Below are 27,955 nucleotides of genomic sequence, written 5' to 3' on the forward strand. Positions count from 1 at the left end.
CCTCATCAACAGAGTGCATATCTCAGTCTGGTTTTCAGCTTCAAATAAGTTTCTAAAAATCCTCCTGTGAAAACAGCCTCCCTCACTGCAATTATATCCAGGTTGTATTTTCAGCCATTGTCTCTTTAAACCAGGGACTGCCTTGGACTAACGCAGGTGGTGCATGTGTAGCCAACACCTCCAGCCCACATTGGTGTGCCTTTGATGGCAACTATCTTTTTTTTTTTTCTTTAAGTAGGTTTCTTGACCTGCGCGGAGCCCAACTCAGAGCCCGAACTCACGACCCTGATATCAAGATCTCAGCTGAGATCAAGAATCAGACGCTCAACCAACTGAGCCACCCAGGTGCCCCTTGAAGGGACCTATCTTAGCTGTAATCAGTTTACTGGGTTATGGGCCCAAATTTCCTCTGCAAAACATCAGCTTAAGAGGCTTCACCTGCCCCTCCTCTAGGAAAAGAGCTGCACTTTGACAAACCCAGAGACGCCGTTTCCTAGAATTCGGCAGAACCCAACAGAGCCTTGGTTCAAATCCAACGCACACCATCCCAGGGCAAAACCAAATCTAAGTTTTATTTCAGATGCTGTAGGGTGACCACTGTGTTTAGCAAGGTAAAAGAGATGATTCCACCAAACAATTATTGCAAACCTACTATGTTCCGGCTGTGAAAGACGACCGTCAACTGTCTTCGTGTGGCTCGCATCTGGGTGGGGTGGGGGGCTGGGTGAAATATTGAAAATGAAACCGCTTACCATCTGATGTGATCGGTGCAATACTGTGAAGGTGTGAAAGGTCCTCGGCTGAGCCGTGGGTTTTTTGCTTACCAAGGTAGGTGTTGTTTTTAATCTTTAAATGAAAAAACCCAACGCTAGTGAAGTTACGGTAAATGTTGCACAATGTTACAAGAGGGCAGTATGAAAATGCACTCAAAGGATCAGGACAGTGCGCACATATTCCCTCTTCCCCCGACAATTACTCTGCTAGAAATTTATCCGAAGTTATGAGTCAGAGGAGCAGAGATGTGTAAGCATGTTCAGTATATCATTTTCTAATAGAAATGGCTCCAGTAATTGAAACACATCAGCCCAAGGATATAGTGTGCAGTTATTTAAAATAATTATGGAGACAAGTAATTTGAACTTGATTTGGGATCTAATTTTAGGTAGAAGAAAGAACACACAATGCTATGTTCAGTAACTGCATATGGTCCCTGCACTCAACGTCCTCATCTTCTAGTGGCTTATGCTTGGAACATCAACAGGCTGGAAGGTCTTCCTCCCTCTGCTCCCATTCACCTCTCAGGACAACCCTGTGAGGTTGATATTATGGTCCCCATTTTATAGATGAGGTAAGTGAGGCTCAGAGAGATTGAATGACAAGCATATAACATGTACGTCAAGGAGCAGGCGCTCTGACCCAGGTCTCCCAACTCCCAACCCAGAGTTCTTTCTTTACGTTCACCAGCTAACCAGGTGCAGTGACCACGGAGAAGTGCCAGAAGCACCGTGGGTGGGCAGCAAGATGCTTGGACCATCGGTCTGCTACTGCCTTTCCATGAAGAAGGCCACAATTCCTCACAGAAAACCTGGGTGCATCTTTGTTCCAAGACATCCAAGCCAGCCAGCAGGGATGAAAAGGGCGCCCCTGTTCCAGTCAAATCACAGCACCTAAAAGCAAGCCTACCAGCAGGAAAAAATATGAAACCAACATGTGTCGATTCATGCAACCCTATAATTGGGCTGGGCACTGGTAAGCGGGAAACGGGGGACGGAAATAACCACCTTACTGCCCCACTGCTAAGGGACCACCAAATGTGGCCATTTACTTGTCCATGCATGTACCCATCCGTTCATCTGTTGAGTTGTTTCTCCATCTTGGCTATTGTGAATAATGCTGCGATGGACAGAGGAGTGCAAATACCTCTTGAGATCCTGACTTCAATTCTTGTAGTTAAATACCCAGAAGTGAGATTGCTAGATCATACGGTATTTCTATTTTTAACTTTTTGAGAAAACTCCATATTGGTTCCCATAGTGTCTGCACCATTCGACACTCTGACCAACAGCCTCCAAGGGTTCCAATTTCCAACCACATAGAATGGAATACTATTCAGCCTTGAAAACAAAGGAAATCCTGCCATAGGTGACAACAGAGATGAACCCTGAGGACACTGTGCTAAGTGAAATAAGCCAGTCACAGGTGGACAAATATTGTGTGACTCCACTTACATGAGGTAGGTCACATAGCCAAACTCATAGAAGCAGAGAGTAGAATGGTGGTTTCCGGGGACAGAGGGATTAAGGGGGTGCAGAGTTGCTATTCATCAGGCATAAGGTTTTGGTTAAACAAGATGAGTAAATCCTAGAGATCTGCCATACAACACAGGGCCTATAGTTAATACTGTATCGTACACTTAAAAAATGTATTGAGGGTAGATCTCATGTTAAGCGTTCTTATCACACACACACACACACACACACACACACACACACACACACACGAGCCTGTAGGTACAAGTTAAATACCAGAGCTTACCTCTGGTTTCCTCATCACTTACTACTATGGCCTTGGGCAAGTCAGTTGACCTCTCTGTATCTGTCTCCTCATCTATTAAATAAGGAGAATAATATAGTACTTACCTCATAGAATTATCATGAGGCTCAACGTTTTTCTGATATTAATAGGCCAGAAAAGTTCCTAGAATATACTATGCAGATATCCCCCTAAGTACTTTATATATATTTCTCAATTTAGCCTCAAGATTCCCTGTGAAGAAGGAACTATGATTTCCATTTTACAGGTGAGAAAACTGAGGCTTTGGGAGTTTGGGTTATTCACACCATAAGGGACCAGTGAATTGCAGAGACAATAGGCCCCGCCAAAGTGTGCAGAAGGAAGAAATTCTGCTGGCTGGTATATTCTCGGAAGGCTTCCTGGAGGAGAGAGCATGGCATCTGGGCTTTAAAGAATAGGGAAAACATGAGTCAATCTTTTCAGAGTTCCTAAGGGAGGAGATAAAGGCATAATGTGGAGAGGATGTTTGGGTGCTCAAGAATAAAGAGACCAACTGCAAAGGTGCATTCTGCACTGCACCTTGAATGCCTGGTCAAGGTGTCTGAAGATGCTTCCTTGGCAGTGGTGAGTCAGAAAGGCTGGGGAGCAGGAGCAGAGGCAGTGTGTAAAGACCTTCATCTATTTACCTGATCAACAAGGCTGCATCAGAAACTCACATCAAGTGCCAGTTTTCACCCTGACCATTGTCACCATCCCCTTCTCTGAACATGCTCTGAGCGAGGCTGGGAAAGCAGAAACAAATGAGCCACATTCCCAGTGGTCAAGCCCAGTGCCTCTTAGACTTTAACATGCCTTAGAAGCACCTAGAGGGCTTATTACAAACAGTTTCTGATTCAGTAAGTCTGGGGGGGGGGGGACCTGAGAGTCTGAATTTCTAACAAGCTCCCAGGTGATGCGGATCCTTGGGCCACACTTTGAGTAGTGAGGGTCTAACGTGTTTGTGTTCTTTCTGGTCAAATAATTGTTATCGCGGCAAGCAGCAAATGTCTGGTCCAGAGTGGATGCGTCATAAAACATTTGTTGAATCAGAAAAGTGTCATCATTTTCTCTGCTGTTATCACTGAGTCCGATTAAGGAGACCTGTATACACCTGGCAGGGACCAGATCTTCCCCCTCAGTACATCTGCCCACGACCTAGAAGTAGAATTCAGCTTCCCTATCCTCTCTCACACCATCTCTGAGTGGCTTTCAACCCTCAGGGCCTTTATTTTTATTACACAAATTATGCATGTTCATTGAAAAAAATAGGGGTAAAAGGTCAGCAAAAAGAGCAAGAAACCACAATATGATACACAACCCTTCAGACTCTGTGTGCGTGTCACAGAATAAAAACATACTCCATGTTCTGTTGGTATCTTCATTTTCTTAAATTATGAAGAATGTTTTCCCATGTCAAAAATATCCTTTTAATGGTTGCTTAATGTTTCAATATTTAAAAGCTTCATAGAGTCCGCATGTCACTGACATATAAAATATAGTGACCTTAAAAAAATCGAGGTCCCTACTGTAGAATTTATGAACAAAACGTTACATCTGCTTTAAAATGGTTTAGTGAATGAGGAAGTGTGAGCCAGCAGGCAGAACAGGACAGTCCCTGTGTTGGTCCCTGTTGAACTCGCACCGGCTGTATGTGGGGTGCATTATAGGACTCTAACATTTCCGTTTGTTGGTAACTTCCCATAATAAAAGTTTAAAAATAAAAACAAAATCTAGATGGTCTAGAAAGAGGATTCTGAGACCGGGATAGAAAGTGCTGGAAGTTAGTTTTTCACCGCCCCCCCCCCCCCCACACACACACACCAGAAAGAATAGTGTTTCATTCAGGACCATTCAGTCTGTCACTTCAAAATTCCAAGGTCCTTGAGCTACTAAATTGCACTGGAATAATCTGCCTGTATTATTTCCTGTCCTGTCAGAATGGATTTGCATTTTAAGTGCATGCTCAATGTTATGTCTAAATTGGAACTAATTGAGACAGGCAGGAATGTGGAAGTGCACTCTGGCCTCACTGGGGCTGACGTGGGGCTTGCCCATTTAGAGCCCTGCAGACAGATGGAGGGTCCTGGGGAGCAGGGGGCACAGCCCTGCCCTATCTGTAGTTTGGCTGAACCTTGGCCAGGTCAATTCTCCTCTCTGAGCCCGGCTTCCTAATCTGTAAGGGGAAAGAATTCAAACCAAATGAACTTTACAACTTCTCTCTGCTCAGAAATCACCAGGTTCTACCTTGGGAACCCCTTTCACCGCTTTGTTTCGCAATATGCAAATCAGCTGAATTTGGTAATTGGACAAAGCTGACGGGAGCAATTTAATAAACTTTGATAACATTGCACAAAGTAATTGTTCAATTATTTCAAATGGTTCAGTTCGGAAAGTACAGCGGGGGTGGGGGGGGTGGTCCTTAGAAATTACTTTTGCTTATTAATCATCTCGTCCGGTAGAAGCCAAATGAGAAAGAAGACTGTGTGGGGGTGTCTTTGTTTTAATTCTGATTAACTGTACTTTCATCTGAACATTTTTAAGCTGTGCTTTGGTCTTCCTCATATGGATGTTGACTGAGTTCTGTTATCAGGATTTTAATTAACACCAGGTTGAGAAGGGGAAGCCAGATGACATGTTATTACTTCTGTTTGATTTAAAGTCAACGCTGGGGACTCTTCTTCGAGGAGCTGTTGAAATTGTCTTATCTCATGCATTCCAAGGATGGCTGTTTCATGTAAATGTCATTTCTGCTGTCCAAAATGTTACAACACACGCCAGCACAATAGAACTACTGTCTTGTTCTAAGAGACACGAGGGAGCCAGCAAGCTTTTGATCAAAGGCACGATGCGAACATCAAAGTAATACCTCTTCTGTTAAATTCAGGAATCGAGACTCTGAATAAAGGAATGGAGACTCGGGCTTTATGATCACCTAGCCTACTATGCTGGGAAGTGCCTGAATTTCCAAGGCTTACTCCCTCTGCCAAAAACTGGCTGAAAGAGAGCACTTGGTGGTACAGGTACATTTATTGCCTCCTTTAGTCAGCGTGCATGTATCAGTGTGTATACCTTCATCTGCTCCTGCGTATGCTTCTCGTCTGGGACCAGAAAACAGAGGTAGCAGCTGAGAGCCTTTGGAGTAGAACAAAGCTTCGTTCAAATCTATACTTGCCCCCCTGCCCAGACCACCATTTCTTCACATTTTCTCATCTATAAAATGAAAAAAATATCTGATGCACAGTATATATATATATATATATATATATATATGTGTGTATATATATATATATATATATATATATATATATATACACACACACATATATATGCGCATTATGATATGTTCATACAGTGGGATAATTCACAGCAACAAGAAATGAAATATTGCTAAATACAACAAAGGAAATGAATGTCAAAAACATTATGTTGTGGGGCGCCTGGGTGGCTCAGTCGGTGGAGTGTCCGACTCTTGATTTCGGCTCAGGTCATGATCTCCGCATCCGCAGTTCACGAGATCGAGCCCCGTGTCAGGCAAAGAGGCTGCTTGGGATCCTCTCTCTCTCTCCCCCTCTCTCTGTCCCTCCCCTGCTCGTGTGCTTGCTCTCTCTCTCTTGCTCTCTCTCAAAAATAAATAAATAAACTTTTAAAAAAACATTATGTTGTGAGAAAGAAGCCAGACACTGAAAAGTATATACTGTAGTATTCTACTTATATGAAGTCCTAGAATAGAAGGTCAAAAACTACAGTCTAAGAAGTCAGAATAATGGCCACCTCATCAGGAGAACAGTGTTGGCCAGCAAGGGGTGTGGGAGAAACTGCTGAGGGGATACGGCAATGCCCTGTATCTTGATCAGGGCACTGGTTACACGAGAAGGTACATGTGAAAAGAGTAAACAAAATATACTCCATGAAATGTATACCTCATGTAAAAGACTGCACCAAAACCATCATAATGTGGGATGTACAGAATTTGGGGGAAGGGAAAACACAGAGAGTCCATGAAATGTAGCCATCGCCGTGGCTGAGTTAAGTAACGAATGACGGCTACTGTTTATGTTGTTCTCATCATTAGTGTTAGCATTTTGGCGAAGTTACATCTGACCCAGAAATTGGGGTCTAAAGTTCAGCACATAAGGCAAAAAAAATCTATTAAAATTGTCCCCTGAGAATCCTGTAAATTGTCCATAAACTACAGCTTGCCTCATTTGGTACAAACAGCCCTGCTCGGTCAAAGATGTTACTGTGTATAATGGATTCGGTAATGGGAGGGCGGCAACAAAGAGGGCTGGGTATAAGAAGCACACCTCTGTAGACAGCAGGATCACAACCAGGGGCCCGACCTGTAAGAGACGCACAGGCATCAAGACCAATGGCAGCATCATCACCACCTCTTGCTCGTGCCTAGAAATGGGCTCATCGAGAATGGCAGGTGTAATCACCAGACCAAGCAAACTGTTAATCACTCTTCTCTGTCCTCTGTCTCTCTGTCTGTGTGTGTGTGTCTGTCTCCCTATGTCTCTTTCTCTCACTCCCTGAATCTGCATTAGCTAAGCAAGCATAAATGCAACTTCACTGTACTGTATCTCTGTAATACTGAAGCACTGAATGTTCTGTCTGGCTCAAGGGGTCTCACCCGTCCCCAAATGGGAAGAGACAGGAAGTTAACATCAAAACCACCTGTGTATTATGTTACTTGCAAGTATAATAGTATAATAATGAATCATCTTACAAGCTTTACAAAGTCTCGGATACCCCTTTATAATAATAGATGCCTAAATCTGAGCAACCACGCTGACAAATGCATCTCGGATTCCAGCGCTCGCAGCAGACAGACCCGGTAAACAGCTGCCCACCACCACGCCCTTGAGCACTGCCCTACACGACAGAGCCCAAAGGGAACTAGAGAGAAGAAGCGTGATTACCGGAGAAATCTGGCTCTGGAGTGCCTCCAGCACAGGCTGCCCTATGAATAAGAAGCGAGTAGGGGGCAGGGCCTGGTGCCGGAAGTGCTTGTACTTGGTAAAGCTGGTGGGTTCTGACTCTGCTCTTAAGCTGTGCCCGACATCCCATTAACCCACTTGGAGAGCCTCAAGGGAGGTCCGGACAGGTGTTAAATTACCTTTCGTCACCCCACAGGTGTGGGAGATGTGCTGCAAAAGCACCTGTCACATCTCCCGAGGCAGGTGGCTCTGCCGGGGATTTTCTCTAAGCACGAGGATCCGGAAACCGTATCACTTTTGACTTAGAAATGACCTGGATCAAGGACCCAGGTTTCTAAGCAGGACAGAATGATAAAAATAAGCTCTGACAGCGTAGCCAGGTGAGAGAGAAGACTCTGAGGTGAGCTGTGGAGCTGGGAGAATGAATGCCATCCATTCTCTTACCCAATGGCCACTTATCACGCCCGATCACACGCCCAGGCTGGCAGACAGCTGGGAGAATCAGAAAGTAATAATGATTATAAAAAAGAATCTGAAATAAATCACACCTATTCTCTAGGTGTTTAAGGCCTAGGTGAAAAGAAGGAAAATGTGAACATGACAAAGTAAAGTTCAAGGCCATCTAATTATTTTCCACAAGCCTACACTAGGTGTCCATCATGGACCAGGCACGGAGGACCCTCCGGAGAATCAGAATGAGTCTGATATAGGGACACCTGCAGGGAGCCACATCCCAACAGAGGACGTGGATGATTAAACAAGGCACAACGCGAAGTAACGGGGAATAAGAGAGGTGTATCGAGAGCCTGCAGAAGCATGGAGACGTGAGCTCTAATTTACGTGTGGCTGTGTGCAGGAAACATTCACGTTCCGCCCTGTAGAATAAGTAGGACTTAGCCAGGGAGGCAAAGTAAGGAACAGGGAACCACATTCCAGGCACAGGGAACCACATACGCAAGGGCACAGCGACTGCGGAGTCCCCTGCAGAGCTGTGGGGGAAAGGCTGGAGTAGGAGGGCAGTGGGGCTGGAGGGGCAGGAGGGATGGGGAGAAGGGAGAGGTCAGCCCTGGCATCGGTGGGAGGTGTGGGCGGGAGGGTGAGAGGCAGGAGGTGAGGGCTCTGCAGCTGGAGAGGAAGAGCCGTGCTCCAGGGAGCTTCCGGAAAGCATCGGGAGCAGAGGAATCCTCCAACCCATTCCGTGATGGATTTCCAGTTCCCTGCAGACCTCTGGGCACTGACTTCCTGGGAACCTCAAGAAAAGTGTAGAATCCTTCCCCTGCATCCCGGCAAGCTCCCTGCTTCCTTTCCTCCCAGGTCACAAGCTGAAGACAAACGAACGACCTTTCGTCGCACACCTTCTGATTTTCCTGCGTACTTTTCCAACCACAGAAAATGTTCCTCATTGATGGGCCTGCTTTGTTCTTAAAAGAGTCAGGTCACCTTTTTCTTCAGAATCTTCAGAACAATTACAAACACATGAAAAGCTATGTTTTTCCAACGAGGGGATAAAAAAGAAGGGGAAGATATGGCTCTTGTCCTGGGGAAACGAACAAGCGGCTTTCTGTTCATCCCACGGAGAGGAGCAAAGTCTCCGGGCTGCACCAAACGAGGCCTGGAACAAATCCAGGGGCTCCCCCGTCTTCCTCAGGTGACTGGGGCTTGGGACTAATTTTCAAAATCATCAATCTCTAACCCAACAGAATTACTGGAAGTAGTTTCCCTTTCTTGTTACCTCATCTGATGACATTTGTCACTCACCACAGAAGATGAAATGTCACTTGCATGGCTCCCCAGTGTCTCCCTCTGTTAATCAAAAGGCCAAGGTGGCCAGAATGTGTCTTGTCCTCTTCCCAAAGGGCCTTAGTTTGGGTTCCTCCAGAAGCAGATCTTGAGGAAAAGACTCAAGTTCAAGAGTGTCATTTATGTACCACGTGATACATGTGCACATGGAAACCTGGAGCAGGTAAATGACTCCACAAAGGTCGTACCCATTATAAGAGCTAATACTCCTGTTTCTTATAGAAAAACTCAGTTGGATGGGATGCTATGAAACACATTTCCCACGGGAGGATTCTTTCTGTATAACACACACACCACAGTCACCACCACCACTACCAACAACAAAAACAACAAATCACAGGTGGAGAAGAAACCACCTCTCTGTTGCGAGGTCCACAAACCTACACTAATGACAAATGTCACAGTACCAAGCACCTCAATGTCGCGGAGATGGGAAGAGAGGGAGGACCACTCAGTCCAGTTCTTGACAGAGTATAGTGTTCCTGGGATGGCTTGGGATCCATCTGGAAGTCAAGCCCACAACCCACCAGGTTCCTCATAGCCTCTTCCACCCGTCACTGCACACCTAGCACGTGATGGCACTTCAAGTGTTATGCTGCTCAGCCGTGATGAAAGCCCTGGAAAGAAGAAAATGCTGTCTGTATTTGAAAACAATGTGTATTTGAAAAACAATGTGACTCATCAGCTAGCTGTGGAGTTGTGATGTGAGCCGAGACCCACGGGAGTCCATCCAAAGTGCCCCCTCTCAACCATACACATTATTCCTCATTTATAAGGAGCTGTCCTGGTGTTAGCCCTAACTGCCTCCTTCATGCTAGAAATATGTACGGAGCATCTCCTTTGTGCTGGCCTCCAAAAGGCACATCCTTTGAAGAGGTTACCAGTGGGCAAATTATAAATAAGCTGTAAAACTCATGTAGAGTTCCTATGGAACCAGAACTGGACTTAGTTAGGTCCAGATGATCATCGAGCCTTAAAGTAGACATCACACAGGGCTGCCATTACTGTTTAAGCGTCTGTCTTTCTCACTCCGGGTGATAATCATATGAAAGTATTTTAAATTTGGGAAATATTGAGGTCAATCAATCCTCTTATTTGAGAGAGGAGAAAACTGTAGGTCACCAAGTGGATACGATCTGCCTACAGCCTCACATTGAGTCAATGACAGAGCCCAGAAGGTACTCAGGCCCGCTGACTCCCACTACAGTGCTCTTTCTGAAACCAGGATCTGGGCCACCTCAGGTAGCTCTTGACAGCTGCCTCGTCATGTCTACTTCCAAATGTGCTGCTCTGACCCATCCTTCAGACTTGCTTCCCCTCTCTCTGTCTGACCCACAGATACCCTCTCGTCTCCAGGCCTCCCAGGCAGCCCCTAACGCAGCCTATCCCTTGATTTGGCTCATGGGTGGGTCTCATCCTGTTCAGTGACAACCAGGAAAACTAATGCCCATCAAGCATACATGGCATCCAGACCCTCTCAGTGGCCTGGCCAACAATCTCACTTCATGGGCCAAACAATTCTCACACCTATGAGACAAACTGACGGGGGGCAATGTATGCATAAGAAGCCACTTTGTGGGAGACGTGTCACTTTCTAGGACTCTGCTGTGATGACTCTGGAATATACTTGGGCCATTTGATAAAAGGCAGATCTGTGGTGGCCTCGCCTGTCCTCTGGAATGAGAGACCATCCAAGCTCACCAGAGGTTCTCTTAAAATAAGAACAAACCTTCAACACTCAGTTGATGGGGGTAGTCAGCGGGAAAGGAAGAGCAGGGCAAGGAAGGGTGGGAAGAGAACAGAAGGGAGTTTTGCTCAAGATCTGTTGATTTTTAAAATCTTAATGACAAAATGGTTTTAAGGATATTTTTGGAATCTAAATGCTATGCACCAATTAACTTTTTTTCTTTGATGCTAACCAGGGGATTGGAGACTTTGAAGAGTTCTGGGGTTACTTTCCCCTAGACTTGTTGCAATGGAGTCCATAGGGGGTGGAAAGACTGAATTTCGATGGCTCTCCACAATGGGGCAGCATTGGATGGTGAGCTGTACACACGATAGGTGAGAGGAAGGATCTAGCGTCAAGGATTCAATCGCTGAGTGCTACTTCAGTGCTAGTCTTCTTGGGGAGAAATACAGGATCAGAGACAGATGGAGGGAGGGCTTTTGGCCAGGAAGACAAGGAATTTGAACTACATCCTGAAAGCAAAGGCAGGAGATGACTGTTTAACCAAGGGAACGTCATGGGCAAACGTGTTTTGGAAGGATTGCAATGTGGAGTGTATACAGGGACAAAATAGCCCAATGGTTAAGAACACTGGCTTTGAGGTCAGACCCAGCATGCATCAGTGCCATGACTCTGGGCAAGTTATTTAACCTCTCTAGACCTTTGGGTCTCATAAGTGAAATGAGCATATCAACACTATACCTGTCTCAGTGGCTTGAACTAAGTGGGACAATCTGTTTAAAGACCTGTAGTGTGTGTGTGTGTGTGTGTGTGTGTGTGTGTGTGTGTGTGTGTGTGTGTGTGTGTGTCTTTAATAAATGGCCCCTATAATTTTCTGTGTTTTCTTCTAAGTCATACATGTAGAAACAGAAACTGGGAGAGGCTGCCTCTCAACCACTGTCCCCAAGGCCAAAACTGTGTAAGTCACACTTCTTTTGGAAGCCACTCCCCTGCCTACAGTTTAGCTCTGTGTTCTGAGTGGAAACTGTTGTCTTCCCAACCCTACCTCTCTAGGCAGTGATTGGTTTGGAGCTTGAGCATGTGACCCAAGTCTGACCAATCAGAGTCCTGTCCCCAGGAAAAGTAAACTGATGCTGACAGAAGATCCCCTTTTCTTCTCACTACTGAAACTGCTGAGATATGCGTCTGGAATCTGCAGGTGACCCTGCAGGTATGGAGGGAATTTACAGGGAGAGAATTAGGCTAAAAACAAAGATGAGATATAGAGGGATAGTCCTTGGGGCGTCTGAAGACCTATTGCCCATTCCTGGGCTCCATGGACTTGTCCTGGCTTTGTGTAGTCTGATTCTTCATCTCGTTCTTGATTCTATGAGCTATCTTAATTTGCCTTCCAACAAACACCTTCCAAAAAACACTATTTTTTGCCTAAGCCAGTTCAAGTATGGCATCCATGATGTGTTACCAAGCCCCCTGATTTAATGTGACCATTGACTGATCTTGGCTTCAGCACATTCTCTTAGAGCTCTGGAATTACCCAAATTTTTCCCCAACCCATCTCCAACAAATACTTTGTTTCTTCATGATTTGGGGTACATTAATCTATAAAGACAAAAACATATTTTAAAAAGTCAAGTTTCATTGTACATTTAGTGAACCACCTTTATTAAAAAGACTAACATGACACAAAATTAACTCTGTCCCAGGAAACTCAGGACACATTGTCAGAACCCCCATCCTCCCTGTTGATCAACCCACTTAGGTGCAGTAAATCTCCAGAGATTGATAAACATCGAATATTCTACACTTGTATTTATTGTCCATTCTAAAATTGACATTTCCCATTGCACATTTAATCACAGATTGCTTTGTTAAGCATTTTCCCTGTTCAGAGGAGCACATCAGAAATTGATTCCCTGATAGAACGAGGTAGGGGATGAAGCACAAATTCAACTACAAGCATTTGGAGTTCTCCTGTCCTGTCGCCTTTGTGGTTTGGACACTTCATTCCCCAAAGTGAAAGGTAAGGGCTTTAAGACAGAAAACCAATTGGGTTGCTGGAATCCAATCAACGGCCATGTCCCAGGGCAAAGGACCAGTCCAAAGTGGCCACCATCCATCTCTCAGTACCTCCCAAATGCTACAGCCCACCCAGGTCAGATTCAAGGAGGCTAGTTCTCTTTGTTCCCAATGAGCGTGAGGCTGACGGGTTAAAAAAAAAAAAAAAAAAAAAAAAAGTTGCACCAGGGGCAGAGGAAATGAAATTGAATTCAAGTTGGAGGTTATTTGTCTTCCCTGTGACCTGCAGTGGTCTCAAGTGATAGCCCAAGTGGCAATGCTCAAACTCACATGTGTGAGTCAATTACTGGGTACTTGCGTTTAAAAACTGTTCTGATGTGTTAAGTTAAAAACGGCTCAAATATATCGAACAGAAAGAAAAAGAGGAGGGAACCAAGCCCCTTTAGGGATTTTGTTTGAATCTACAAAAAGGCTGGACTGAAACCTGCAGAGTATTTATAAAGAAGCTGTAAAATCTTTTATTCATTTGAAAGGAGTTGGAAAGAGACACAGGAAGTAGGCAGGAGAGGCCAAGCAGCAGCGTGGCAGAATGGGGAGCCAGCAGAGACAACTTTGTGATGTTGGCAAAAAAGCTTTTCCTAAAATTGGGAGGAAGTTCCCATTGCCATTGTTCATGTCCTGGACAGAAGATTTGGGTGAGAATCCCACGTCCACCACTAGCTAGTTCTAGAAAATGTCACTTCCACTCTGTGAACCTCAGTTTTCTTACCTATGAAATGGAAATAAATTCCATATACAGGGTTTTGTAAGGACTCTAATGCTATAATAGATGTGGAAGTCCTTTATAAGCTGTTGAAAGCCACACAGATGCTAGTTGTACTTACAAATGGTTTAATTTTTTTTAAGTTTATTTATTTATTTTGAGAGAGAGCGAGAGCACAAGCAGGTGAGGGACAGAGAGAAAGGGAGAGACAGGGAATCCCAAACAGGCTCTGCACTGTCAGCACGGAGCCCGATGCAGGGCTTGAACTCATGGACCGTGAGATCATGACCTGAGCCAAAATCAAGAGCCAGACGCTTAACCATCTAAGCCACCCAGGCGCCCCATACTTAACATTGGTTTAATCTGAGCCAGAGTATACCACACATGAAAGGGAAATCCTGACAAAGAGTCCAAGGGCAAAATTCAGATCAGAACAGCCAAGACTAGAAAAGATAAGGTCCAGTCAAAAAGCAATTTCCATTAAAGAGCCATTTGTAAAAGGCCTAAAGCGGTTAGTCTTGTTTCCAATTCTTAAGGCTACAAGCCCACCCATGAGCTTGCCTTAGCTGAATAGGGCAAGTGGTTTACATGAGCTGACCAACTAAGAGTGATTTCTCAGTTTTAATGCAAGTTCTAATTATGCTAGGAGATCTCTGTAGCTAGAGCCAGTGGGAGCTCTCCAGAGAGCCATCCCAATTGTTCTGCCTCTTGAGCATCTCCTCACTAGCGCTTCCTAGTGACATGTTCCTGAATTGCAGGCATAACGTGAATCAGCCATGGCAGCCTCACGAGCAGTGCTTCTTAATCTTAGCTGCATGCTGGGATCACCTGCAAATTTTAAAAATTATGGATGTCTTAAATCCACCTCCAGAGATCACTATCTAATCAGTTTGGTGTCTCTTGGCCATTGGAATGTTGAAAAGCTTCATATAGTCAGGTTCAAGAACCACCGCTCTAGAGCAGACATAAGCAAAATTCTTCTGTAAAGAACCAGATAATAAATTTTTAAGGCTTTTCAGGTCATATGGTGGTCTCTGTCACAACTACTCAACTGCACTCTTTTAGCTTGAGAGCACCAGAGACAATATATAAACAAATGGGCATGGCTGTGTTCCAAAAATCTTTACTTAGAAAATAAGTAGCAGACCATAGTTTGCCAACTCTTATTCTAGAGATTTGTTACATAAAGTGAGGTCTGAGGACCGGAAGCACGGACAGTACCTGGGAACTTATTAGAAATGCAGAAGCAGGGCACCTTGGGTGGCTCAGTCGGTTAAGCATCTGACCTCGGCTCGGGTCATGATCTCACAGTTCGTGGGTTCGAGCCCCAAGTCGGGCTCTGTGCTGGCAGTTCAGAGCCTGGAGCCTGCTTCAGATTCTGTGTCTCCCTCTCTCTCTGCCCCTCCCCTGATTGTGCTCTATCTCTCTCTCAAACATAAATAAATATTAAAAAAAGAAGAAAAAATGCAAAAGCCCAGGCCTCAACAAGATCCCTCTGGTGATGTGGATGCACGTTCAAGTTTGTGAGGCACCACTCCGGAGGCGACACTTTGTGAATCCAGCCCCGCCAGCATCACAGAACCAAGGTGGAGGGTTCCCATCGCTGTCAGCGTCTCCTGTGCCTGTCACCTCTATCAGCCCGGCTGTCTCCCAGCTGCCACATTTCTGTAGCTTCTTCTCCTTGGTGATTCAGACAACCTGAGCAGCTGTCTGGGTTTGATTATGGTGTTTCCAAAGGGTCAGTGGAACCACACACTGAGTTTCTATTTTTCATAATAATATATGGAGAGGATGTGGCTGTGGAGCCATAGCAGGTGATATACCTCTGCTCTCAGGAACTATCCATTTAAACTTGTCAAATGTCTCAGAACTCCCCAAATGCCCCATGCTGCTCCAAGTCTTTGTGTCTTATATATGGTACCGTGCTTGCTACAAGACTCTTGTGGGTCATCTTGCCGCCAAGCAAATTTATCTAACCTGAAAACAACTGACATGGGTGAGACCTTCTGCCCCCACTCCCATTCCGATTTAATCACTTCTTCCCCAGGCCAGCCCCATGCCCTGTACCCACCTTTGCTCTTACCCTTAGCACACTGACGGTAATAATGAGCTCGCCAGTCTGTCTCTGCAACCGATGCTGAGCCCCTCTGGGCCGAGCAGCACTCCCTTCTGCATGCACATGCCTAGGACTTTCATGTCCTAGCACTGGGCTTTCGTGTGATAAACGACATTCGTTTCAATCTAATTGAGCTGAAAGTGAGTCAACATTTCTTTTGTTAACTGGCAGGCTAACCTAATCACCACAAAACCCGTTTAATGATTAAATACTTAATAATAGCTCACAAAAAAATACTGCTCTCCAGAACAAACTTTGGGAAACATTGCCTCTTCTGGCCCAGATCAGATCCAAGCTTGTAAAAATCCCTCGAATATGAATTCTGGCTCTGGCTCTTGCCTAGCAATGAGGAGGAGGTGGGAGAGGGACTGATAGGATAAATTTGGTTCCTATCCTCCTGAGACATCTTTCCTGAAAGATGGTTGCAGGACTGTCTCAGGGGCAATTATTAAGGAATTAGAATTCCCACCTGGCAGAGGAGAAAGTTGGATTCGTGTATTTAGGATTTGCCATCAACTTAGTGGCACAGCCAGGGCCAGAATCCAAGTCTCTCGGCATTGGTCCCAGATGCTGTCCAACAGAGCAAGGCAGACTCCTTTACGAGGACTTTCTCAGGAGGTCACCATTTGTCACCATGTCCTTTCTCCCACCTGGCCCACCTACACCATAACCGGGTGGGAGGGTAGAGACAGAAGGCACCAGTTTGGACCCTCGGGAGAACCTCACATCTAGATCCAGAACCCCAGACTGTAGAACAATAAGATGTCTTTCCATTACAGACTTGAATCCAACGTTCAGCTCAATCAGAGATCGGTCCAAAATGCTCATCTGTCTCATCCCTGGGTCTGTCTGGAGCTGACATTTTGATGAGGATTCCACCCAAGAATCCTGCCATTTGGGCAAAGCTGCCCAGTCTGGACAGAATCTTGGCAGGAAATGTGGCATCGGGGCCCATACCCCTGACTCCCTGCCCAGTCTTCTCTCTGGCCAGTGCTCTGGGCAGCACCCCCACTCTTGCGTATGCAATTTCCCCATAGGATAGTCAAGATTTGTGCACAAGCACATGAACACCTGGGTGCATTCCCGCATGTGTGTACAAAGGCAAGTCCCGACTATTTTTCCCACCACATCCTATCATGAAACCACTTGAGGTAAGTGAGGAAGGAGCCAGATCGTGCTCTGCCTGCCTTTGGCATCACCTTCCCCGGACTTCGCCAAAAATGAGAAGCCCACGCTAAGCCATGAAGTGGCACTGAGAAAGCCTCCTCTCCACTCTGGGCTCCGGTTACCATGTCTCTAAAAGGAGTGCGTTGGACTTGAAAGCAGTAACGGCTGATATCGATTTGCACTTGCTGTGTGTTTGGTGCTTCATGCGTATTATCTCACTTGACCATGACAACAAGGCCGTCCTACAAATGGGAACCCCTGAGTGGATCAGGCTGCGGTTGCCCCAGGGGCAGATCCTGAGACAAAAGTTGAAGGGCCACAGTTGGCTTGGGAGGTGATCCTAGGAAATATGAGTCAGACAGTGGGGAAGTGACACAGGAAATGGGCCGGCGGCGATAAAGGGTGTGCGGTTAGGCCGACTCCACAGTGGTGACTGGATCAATCCGACAGGAAAACTCTGGGAATTGGGCAGACCGTCCCTGGCAAATGAGCCCACCTGAGAGACTAGATTCGATTGAACTGTATGACACTGACACCATTCAATCATTTTTGACCTGGAGAAATGGCAATGTCATTGGTTCAACATAACATTAATTCCAAGAGTTGTTGGTTGAAGGCTGCCAGACAGGGGAAGGGAAGTATTCGTCTCGTGGCACTTCCGTCCTTCCCAAGCTCTGGGGGAATCTGTTGGGCCGAGAGATGCAGTTACTGGAAGTGGGGAGGGAACACACTGAACACTGTTGGCCCCTGAGTGGGTCCGATAGCCCATGCCGTACTGACCTGGAGAACCAGGATACAAACAGGATTCAAAGCCAGACAGTCTGTCTCTCCAGCTCCTGTATCTAACCCACACGCTGCCTCCACTCAATTTCTAAGACTTCAGCATTTCCCTGAATTACACAGTCCTATGCTTCTAAGATTCCAGAAGTCTTCAACTCCAAAAGCTACAACTCAAAGAAAAAAATGTCTTCAACGGCAGGAAAAGACGAGCCAGTTGGCCATGGAAGTTCCACGGGCACTGGTCAAGTGCACACGATGTTCCAGATTCCCCACTGGGCTCAAAGGATACATGCTGAGGAACACTGCACAGAGAAGACGGAGTAATCCCAGTACATGAGAGCAGTGCTAAGAGGGTGCTGGAGGCCGGGGGACCACGTGGCCTTCGGGGGCTGGGAAGTGGGAGACCTCCCGCGTTAGCGTGCACAGCCTGAGCTAGAAACCGCAAAGCCGGGCTCATGCCCGTGCACCTCCCTCCGAACAGCCATTCCAAGGGTACAACAAATGTGCTTTGTAGAACAGGTGATTTACAGAGTTGCTCAAGACCCCAATTCTTTAAATGTTGTCCATGAACTTATGTTTCAAACTTTTAGGAATGAGTTATGACATACCACCCTGAAAATTCAATTACCTCAGCAAGGCATTTGGCATAAATCAAAGATATATATAGCTTGGTGAGGCATTAGAGATTATCCACAGATTGGAAGCGACTTGCCCAAGGTCACACTGCAGACGCTAGGGTCCACTGAGATAGATCAGCAAGCCATAACTTTTGCCCGTATTGGCATTGTTGGGAAACAGAACACCGCCTTTCCAATGGATGCCCTCCATCTCTATCAGAACAGAGTACAGAAAAGCCCTGGACAGGGAATCAGAGAACCTGACCTACACTCTTGAGTTCCTCTCCACACTGGGTCATTGCGACCACCCCCTGACAATTACATGAGCTCCTGTCTGAAGACGTCAGTTTAGTAAGTGGTACACAGTCCTACAGATGCAGGGTGATTAATCATGTTTACTATTCATTATTCGGGGATATCCTTGTTTATTGTGCCTGGAACGGTGACAGCTAACTTGTTTCCTGTTTGTAACATTTTTGTTAAATTTAGTAACATTTAACAAACTTTTGTTCTACTTAATAAAGTACATTTTAAAAATTCAAACACCACAGAGAGTATAAAATGAAAACTAAAAGATCCCCCAAAGCAACCTCTGTTAATAAAACAGCTTCTTATAGACCCTTCCAGATGTCTATTTCTGCATATAAGTGGGGGGGGGGGGGGGGGGAGGTGTGTGTGTATGTGTGTTTTCCATTGTCCCGCACCTTGCTTTTTTATCTTCATGTAACATACACCTCAGACAGGGTCATCCAGCAGTATGTGTAGATTCAATTCATTCTTTTTCTAGGTGGAAAGAGTTCCATTAACGGATACACCAGAAATTATTTAACCAGACCTCTGTTGATGGTCATTTGTGGTCCTGTTGGGGATTCTCTCCTGTTACAACAGAATGGCCAGGAGTAAGTACCTCATTCAAGCCGTTAACAGCACGGCCGGGAGAACCGCCCCAGGACGTGCTCTTAGACCTGAAATTGCTGGATCAGATGCCACGTGCTACAGAAGGCTTTAACGATGTGGCTGGAGGTCCCCCTGGGAGCCCCCCCACATACCTTCCTCTCATTCACTTATATCCCAGTGGCCCTTTGTCCCAGGCTCTAGTCAACCCTGGAAAAGAGAAAACTTTTTTAGTATTTGCCAACCAGAAAAGGGAAAAATGGGATCTTGTTACTATTTTGACTTGTATCTCATTTATTATGACTGATGGTTGATGTCTTCTCACATGTTCATTGGCAATTTATTGCGTGATTGTTTTCTTTAGAAGAAGATGGGGGGAGGGACGCCCAGGTGGCTCAGTGGGTTAAGTGTCCGACTTTGGCTCAGGTCATGATCTCACGGTTCATGGGTTCGAACCCCACATCGGGCTCTCTGCTGTCAGCACAGAGCCGGCTTCAGATCCTCTGTCTCCCCCACCTCCACCCCTCTCGTTCTCTGTCTCTGTCTCTCTCTCAAAATAAAGTAATAAACCTTAAAAAGAAGAAGAAGATGAGATCGTGCACCCTTGCTGGATAGAGATAGAGACTGAGATGAACCAGAAGTTCCCTCATTAACTGTCTGTTTAGAGCCCCTACCCATATTTTAAACTTTTTAAAATTCCATATCAATCTCACAACCCTATTATAAATTCAGAAAAGCCATCTTGGGTGGAATGCCGCAAACTTTTTTTGTTGTCGTTCTGATTCACTTTTCATTTTATTCCTTGGTTGTGTTTTGCTATGGATTTGTTTTAATCTATAAAATAACCTTCTAACTGATCCTCCCATTTCTACTCTTGCCGCAGCTGTGACCTTTTAAAAAACTGAAGTGAGCACGTCGCTTCCCTGCTTGAAACCCTCTTGGTGTTTTCCAGCGTCCTTAGAACACATCCACAGTTTGTGGTGACCTAAGGCACCACTGCCCATCTGGAGGCTGCCTGCTGCTCCTGCCTCACACCACACCCTCCCCCTCACTCCAAGCACACCTGAGCTGCTTCCCATAAGCTTTCTTGCCCTCTGGGATGTTCTTTCCTCCTGTCTCCAGCTAGCTAGCTGAGGAAGTCATTCCCATTCTCCAAGGCCACAGTTTAAACGTCACATGCTCGGAAAGACTTCTGTGACCCCTGACCGAAGGGGGGCCCTTCCTCTGCTATTCTAGATCTCAGCTTCTTGTCTGCCTCTGCGGTAGTATCTAGCACAATGTATCGGTACGTATGTATCAGCTTCCATCTGTTCTCCCCACAAGCTCCATGAAGGCAGGACCTTGTCTGTCTTATTCACCATTGCATGCCCAGCGTCTCCATCAGTGCCTGAAACACTGTGGGTCCTCACCAGATATTTATTTAATGCATGAATTAATGTGTGCTCAGATTTATCATTCCCTTCTTGAACAGGTTTTCATTTTTCTGGGCAGCTTGGAAAGGTACTTAACCATTGTTTCATTTTCAAGGTTAAAGTCGTTCTTCAGACTCGTATATATCGAGGACCTTCTCTGTTCCGGGCCCTGTCTGTAGGTATAGTGAATGAGAACAAGACAAGACAGCAACTCTTCCAAGAGCTCAAATCCCAGTGTGGGACTGATGGGCCCATCCCAAAACTCAGAGGAATAAATGATGTTAGAAGATGGCAAGAGGTAAGCAGGAAAAAAAAGCAGGATTATGTAAAGAGGATAGAGGTGGGGGGAGGGGTGTCTCGTGAGAAAGGTGGAAGCCGGAGAAGAGTGTGCAGGCAGGAGGACAGCAGGTGCGGTCTCTGAGCAGGAAGGAGCTTCTGAGCCCCCAGCACGGGGAGATTCAGAGATTCGGAGATTCGATCAGGGCCTCCTGAGAGAAGTGGGCAGGGCCTTGCCGGTGGGGCGCGTCCTAGAAGTGGGCGGGCCCCCCCTGCAGGGCATCCGCGGTACAGCATGGGGCGCTCTTCCTGAGAAGGGCAGCCACTGTCAGGCCCTAAACCAGGGAGCGGCACCATCTCACTTCAGTGTCTGAAAGACTACCCTCTGATCCATCTAGAAGCTTTTTTAGTGAAGGAAACAAAGAAACAGGAACATCGCTTTGTAACTTTTTTTTTTTTTTTTTTTCAAAATGACCGGTCAGTTGTCTCATTTATTAAACAATCCACCCTCCCTTCCCTAAAATTTAAATTAAAATGCTTCTGGGGAGCCTGGGTGGCTCAGTCGGTTAAGCGTCCGACTTCGGCTCAGGTCATGATCTCACAGTCCGTGGGTTCGAGCCCCACGTGGGGCTCTGTGCTGACAGCTCAGAGCCTGGAGCCTGTTTCGGATTCTGTGTCTCCCTCTTTCTCTGACCCTCCCCTGTTCATGCTCTCTCTCTCTGTCTCAAAAATAAATAAATGTTAAATAAATAAATAAATAAATAAATAAAATTAAAATGCTTCTTTTAACATATACTAAAACTCCCTTGGGTATTTGGGGTGGAGGGCACTTCATTCTGTTCATTTGTTTCCTGAAACCAAACATTTTGAATTTTGTAGCTTCATGATACATTTTAAGATCTGCTGGTATCAGTCTCCCTGTATTACTTTTTATTGAATACTCCCTGTATTTTTTTTACAGAATTTCCCTATTTTTGCACACTTCTTTTTTCCTAGGTGACTTTTGAATCCTTTTGTCAAATTGTGAAACCGCAACCCTCTTAGTGTCTTAATTGAGATTCATTAGGCTTGTGGATTAACTTATTAATTATATTAAAGAGAAGTTACATCTTTCCAATATTGCAATTTTCTAATAAGCATAATGTATATCTACTTGTTCCCATAGTGTTTTCAGCTTTTTATACACCAATTTAACAGCTATTGATTAATTAAAATAACTTCTATAATTTGCTTGCCAAAAAACTCATTAAAGAAATTTGGAAAACAGAAACACGAAAGAAAATACAGAGGCAAATAAAAATCCCATATAATTGCATCTCACATAGAATCCACTGTAACAGTCTGTTGTGTGTGCCGGGCACACGTTGACACGTGTGCTGGCCATTACTCTGCAGCATATTTAGTGTTACTTTGTTTACAAATGAAGCTTCACATGTCATCCCATGATAGTAGAAATTCTCTAAAGTACAACGATAACTGCCAACATTATACCACATAAACGTACTACAATTCATTCAACCAGTCTTGAAATGTTAAACATTTCAGGAATTTTTCTTTTTCTTTCTTTCTTTTTTTTTTTTTTTTTTTGGTAACATTTTCTTCTAAGTGGCACTAAATGAACAAACACACTACAATGAACAAACACACTTTTAAAGAGGTATTTGTTCACGTTGTTTCTTTTCTTTTTTAATGTTTATTTTTGAGAGAGAAACAGAGTGTGAGCGGGGGAGGGGCAGTGAGAGGGGGAGACACAGAATCCCAAGCAGGCTCCAGGGTCCGAGCTGTCAGCAAAGAGCCCGACGCGGGGTTCGAACTCATGAGCCACAAGATCATGAACCTGTGCCAAAGTCGGACACTTAGACTAAGTGTCCCAGGCGCCCCTCTCCTGGTTATTTCTTAAAGATGGTTTCTCTGACTTGCCCTGTGGGGTCACATCCTTTGCTAGCTTTTCCTCTGACATGGAAGACATTTTTTTATAATAAAAGATTTGTCTGCCAAAGGTATGGTAAGTTTACTTAGTTTGTCGTTGGCTTTTTAATTGTATAGAATATATTGAATGGGGGGAGGGTTGAACTTCTTTAATATTTGGGGGACTTGGTAAAAGACGAGGAGCTATCTAACTTGATTTTCCTTCCAAATAGCCAATTGAATGTGTTGAACTGTGTGCTCTTATTGTCTTCATTCTATGGTCTCGGTCTGCACCCGGTTCTGGTTTACATAGGACTATCTATTCTACTGCAGTGATCTGCCAGCTGATTCTTACACCAGGGCCCAACTCTTCAATCACTAGTTTCATAATGCATTCCCACCACCCCAAGGTAAGAATCCCCTTGTTGTTCTCCCTTTTTTAAAATGCTCTACTTCTGAACCAGAATAAGAAGCAGCCTCAAATGAAGAGCAAGAAGCCCGTACGTGTTGGCTGATATGCTCACACGAGAATTAATTCCATGCTGAGGGCACGCTGCCTGGGCCGAAACGGAAGAGCTGAGAAGGAACGCCTGTATCCTGACTGCTCACCTCCCCGAACCACAGGAGCTCGGTGAAAGCTACAGTTCCCGAAATGCGCTACTCCAGGCCTCTGCTGGATCCCCCGCCTCCTACTACACTGTGATCTGTGATTGGGGGCCACGTTTACCAGGACAGGAGCCCCTCCATCAGGCCCCAGACAGCAGCCGGGGGAAGTGCTGGGGGCATGGCCGAGAGAACGGAGTGAGCAGAAAGGTGCTCTGAGGCCTCAAATGCAGAAGCCCTGTGTAGTGAGTCGGATGTCCAGTTCTTGGGGTCGCTGGGACCCTGGCCCTCTGCCTCAAGAATCCTGCAGAGGAGAGACCCCAGATCTACCTCCCTTCCTTTAAACTGATGAATATATTCAGATTAGAAAGGCAGGACACACTTGGGCCTCCCACAGCAAGCTGCACGCTGCCCCTGTGGGGACCACCCCCAGATGCCTCAGACAGTGGCCGCCAGCCAGCCCGGGCTCCCGGTCCGGATGCACCACTTTGCTCCCTCTACTACTTCAGACGTATTTCTGAAGGACCTCGGAAGACACGAGCGAGAATTGCTTGCAAGATCCACTTGGGATGAGAAGTCACCAAGTATTCGTTTAATAGGTAAATGTAATAAATATAAAATACTATCTTTTGACACTGAGTTTTATTAGGTAGCCACAATTTTCTCTGTGTGCTGTTGAAAGCTCTTGCTTGGTGCTACAAAACCCACGGAAGAGAGAAAGAGGGGATGGCAGTGGCTATGAGGCTTAGGATAGATTCTGTAGCCCATGATCTCAAAGCCACATCACCTGGTCCCCAGAGGTCTCCCTGGGGGGTGACCACAGAGGCCCTGCTGAGAATAAGAAGCTGGTAGTTTTGTTCCCATTCACCAGGCTTCCCTGGGAGCCTTCCTCCCTCCCGTGGGGACCTCACGGGGATTAGGGAGGCTCTTCATGACTATCCGGGGTCCTCTGGCCATAACCACATGACAATCATAGGCAGGATCTCCCGCCCAGCCCCCCCAAAATCCCATTCCCTTAGTTATTTAAACACTAACCTAGAAACTTCTTTCTGTGAAGCATTTGGCAGCTGTAATTAAAGTCTCAAGTCAATTGACCTCACAAAACAGAGATTATCCAAGTGAGCCTGACCCAAATAGCTGAGCGTTTAAAGGCAGGGAGTTTTCTCTGGCTGGTGACACCAGAAGAAGTCAAATCGGTTCAAAGCACAAAGCAGGATTTGATGTGCCTTTGCTGGTTCGAAGAAGGGAGGTGGGCACATGAGAAGAAATGCCAACAGCCCGAAGTTGTTCTGAGAGGGCCCTCGAGTGATGGCCGGCATGGAAACAGGACCCCAATCCCCACCCACAAGGAACCGAGTTCTGCCAATACCCTATTTGCACTTGCCAGCAGCTTTCTCCCCAGAGATCCTGGGCTCCACCCAGCCATCACCTTGAAATCAGCCTTGTAGAACCCTGAGCAGAGAGCCAGCCACACTGGGCCAAACTTTTAACCTCCAGACCATGAGCTAATAAATGGGTGTCATTTCAAGCCACTGTGAAGCCACAGAAAACTAATACAGCATCCAGTGGCAATAAAATGCACCTCCCACCCCAGCCCTCGCTGTGCTAAGCTGGGCAGCCAGGATTAGAGCCCCACCCTGTATGCATCTTTGCAGGAAATTCCCTGTCAAAGATCAAAAGTTGGCTCAGCAGGGTTCATGAAAGGAAAACCAATTGCTCCCTGCCTGGCTCTGTGCCCCTCCATCTGAGGGGAAAGGGAGAAAGATCTGCCCATATAATAGTGTCCCTGGCAGCAGGGACAGCAGGGCAGCAAGCGTGACCCATTAACACATCAAGAGGATGCCAGGGGACAGCATCACTAAAGCCCCACTTTGATTTTTCCAGGCATGAGGGGGTGGAAGCCGGCAACAGAGGCTGTGTTCTGAATCCAAAGCCATCTATTTCTATGCCTTCAAAAGGGAAAATCATCTGAGCCCTCACAAGGGGAAGAAAAGAGAAGATGGATGGAATGAAAGTCTGCGCAGCCAGGCAGCCGCAAAGAGGAAGCGTGGGACCGGGGATGTGGGTCAGGGGACCCCAAGGACCGCCACCAGAATGTTAAATGTTCGCCCCCACCACCACCACCGCAGACCCGACAATTGGAGATTTAGGCATATTCAAGTTTTGTAAGCCTCAATTAGCCCTTGTAAGAGCTTATCTTCTTTCCCCCCAATTGACTTTAATCAAGAGCTTCAGAAGCTGGGAAATATTTTAAGTTAATCAGGCCCTTAATGCGGGCCCCTGGGGAATGCTGCAGACCTGTTCCTCCTCCCGTTTGCCACACTGGGCCCCCGTCTTTCCCTCCTCTCCCTTCCCCCCAGGGTGTCTGTGAAATGCTTGGCAAACTTGTCTCTCAAATGAAAGGGGGAGGGAGAAGGGAACCGTTGAAAGGACACAGGACGGCAGAATCCTATCGTCGTCTTCCACCAGGGGCAGGCAAGTGGTCTTTCCAACAGAAGACTTTTTCACATGCCCTACCAAAAAAGTTGAAGATGTTCACTGAACACCCAGCTCGGTTCCAAGGACGCCCAGCACCGTGACCTCGTGTCTGAACCCCAACTAGGAACCCGAGGTCTGATGAGATGATAAATAACTGAATGCCAATAATAATCACTAACGCTGATGGCGCTCACCATGTGCCCAGTGCTGATCTGCATATGCAAATTCACTGGCTGCTCAACCAGTCCTTTACTATCAACATGATTATCGCTCCCATTTTACAGACAATGAAACTGTGCCCTGCAGAGGCTAAGGAACCCACCCCTAGGAGATCTTTCTGGCACATGTTCTACTGTGCTGTGAATCTGGGGCCAAGCAGAAATCCCAAGCGGACGTTTCACACGCTGGCAGTCCACGCAGGGAGCTGAGCTAGTCACGTGAGATGAGGGATGAGGCTCTCGGCTCCAGAAAAGGGCAGGCAGGGGTCAAACACACCTCCATATCTTAGGTCAGGGTGCCCACAAGCAGACCCGGAGATGGGAATTTATGTGCAAGAGATTTATTAAGGGAAAAGGAAAAGAAACGGCTGAGCCAGAGGAGAAAGAAGAACAGAGAAAGGGAAGAAGCCAAGCAAAGGTATGAGTTCAGGGTTCTCTGGAGCACAAATCACACCTCAGGGTCTGTCCTGCCTCCAGGCAGGGAGCTGGCCCTTCAGACTCCAGCCCTGGTTACCCATCGACTGCAGGCTGCCCAGGAGGCAGTGGGATTCCCAGGCCCCTGTAGTCCAGGGAAAGACCTCCTGGGACAGTAACCGATACAACAGTTAGAGACACAACACGTGGAGCTGGGTACCAGACAGGCAGATCCCCCCCCCCACCTCGGTAAGGGGGATCTGAGGGGCTCTGGGCAAGCCCCATCCACTACAATCTATCTGAATCTTGAGGCTTCTAACTGTGCTGCTTCAGGAAAGTTGCTTGACCTCTCTGAGTCCCAGATCTACATCCGTGAAATAGGAAAAAAGATTCTATTTCCTCTCTCACAGAGTTACCATGGGGATTCGATTCAATACAATGAGCGCGCACGGTCTAAAATCAGCATGGCTGCTCTGGGATGCAGCGTCACACCAATTGCAATAAAATTACCACAAAGACACAGGAAGAGACAAAAATCCACTGAAGAGTCATGAGTAACTCACAAAGCCCTGCAAATGCTCTCCTGAGGACCAGCCCCCATCCTCCTCTGCCAATGAAGAGGATGTTTGGTACAAAGCCCTTGGGCTGTGACCACAGAGCCGGCCACAAACCCACCCACTTCTGCCCTGAAAACAAGCTCCTTGGAAAGAGTCGAGAGCTGTCCCCAAGCAAAGCCAACTACCCCACTGCACATCAAGCATCTGGGACCTGCGTCTCTGTTACCATCCAGAAGACAGCCCTGGCAAAGTTTGAGAGAGGGCGCCATCTGAAAGGGGGTTGCAGAGAAGTAGGTCCGGGGGCCTCTGCTGGAGCTCTCTAATCTAGCTCCATTCTTCTAGCTCTCTGATCAAGTGGCTCTGCTCACACTTCAGCTCACCTTCCAGAAACCCAGCTCTATCGAGCAGACATGTAAAAGCCGACAACTGAGTAGTCTTATCAAATTTTCACAGCTAAGTTGTTCAGTTGCATGGGAAATTGTTCGTGTCTGTAAATAGAAGAAGAAAGTGTCCGGCCCAGAGGCCTCAGGTGGGCTGGGGTTGCTGAAGGCAGTCCCCCAGGATGGCTGGGAAGTGCAGGTCCGGCTGAACTCCAAGTGGGGGTCTCCTTGAGTCCTCAAAGGGCCCAGCAGGTCTTGTCTTGACTAAACATCCAGGAAGCAAGGAGCAGCAGACATTAGCTGACTTCTCTGAGGTCCCTTAGGGGGCCCTGCACTTGCAGACAGCAGGCAGAGTGCCCGAGCACAAGGCCCCACC

The 27,955-nt window shown here is 46.4% G+C and overlaps 2 long non-coding RNA genes across 2 annotated transcripts in view; one reads left to right on the forward strand and one right to left on the reverse strand.

Moving 5' to 3' along the window:
- LOC122234292 overlaps positions 1-27,955 on the reverse strand; it is a 480,573-nt gene that overhangs the window by 210,358 nt on the left and 242,260 nt on the right. The gene's annotated exons all lie outside the window — the stretch shown is intronic.
- On the forward strand, positions 12,866-24,121 carry LOC122234293. The gene is made up of 4 exons (XR_006212060.1): positions 12,866-13,000; positions 19,227-19,338; positions 20,861-21,043; positions 23,394-24,121. It is a non-coding gene; the product is annotated as an uncharacterized LOC122234293 (long non-coding RNA).

Source organism: Panthera tigris, chromosome E2 (assembly GCF_018350195.1).
Source record: "Panthera tigris isolate Pti1 chromosome E2, P.tigris_Pti1_mat1.1, whole genome shotgun sequence".
Lineage (NCBI taxonomy): Eukaryota > Metazoa > Chordata > Mammalia > Carnivora > Felidae > Panthera > Panthera tigris.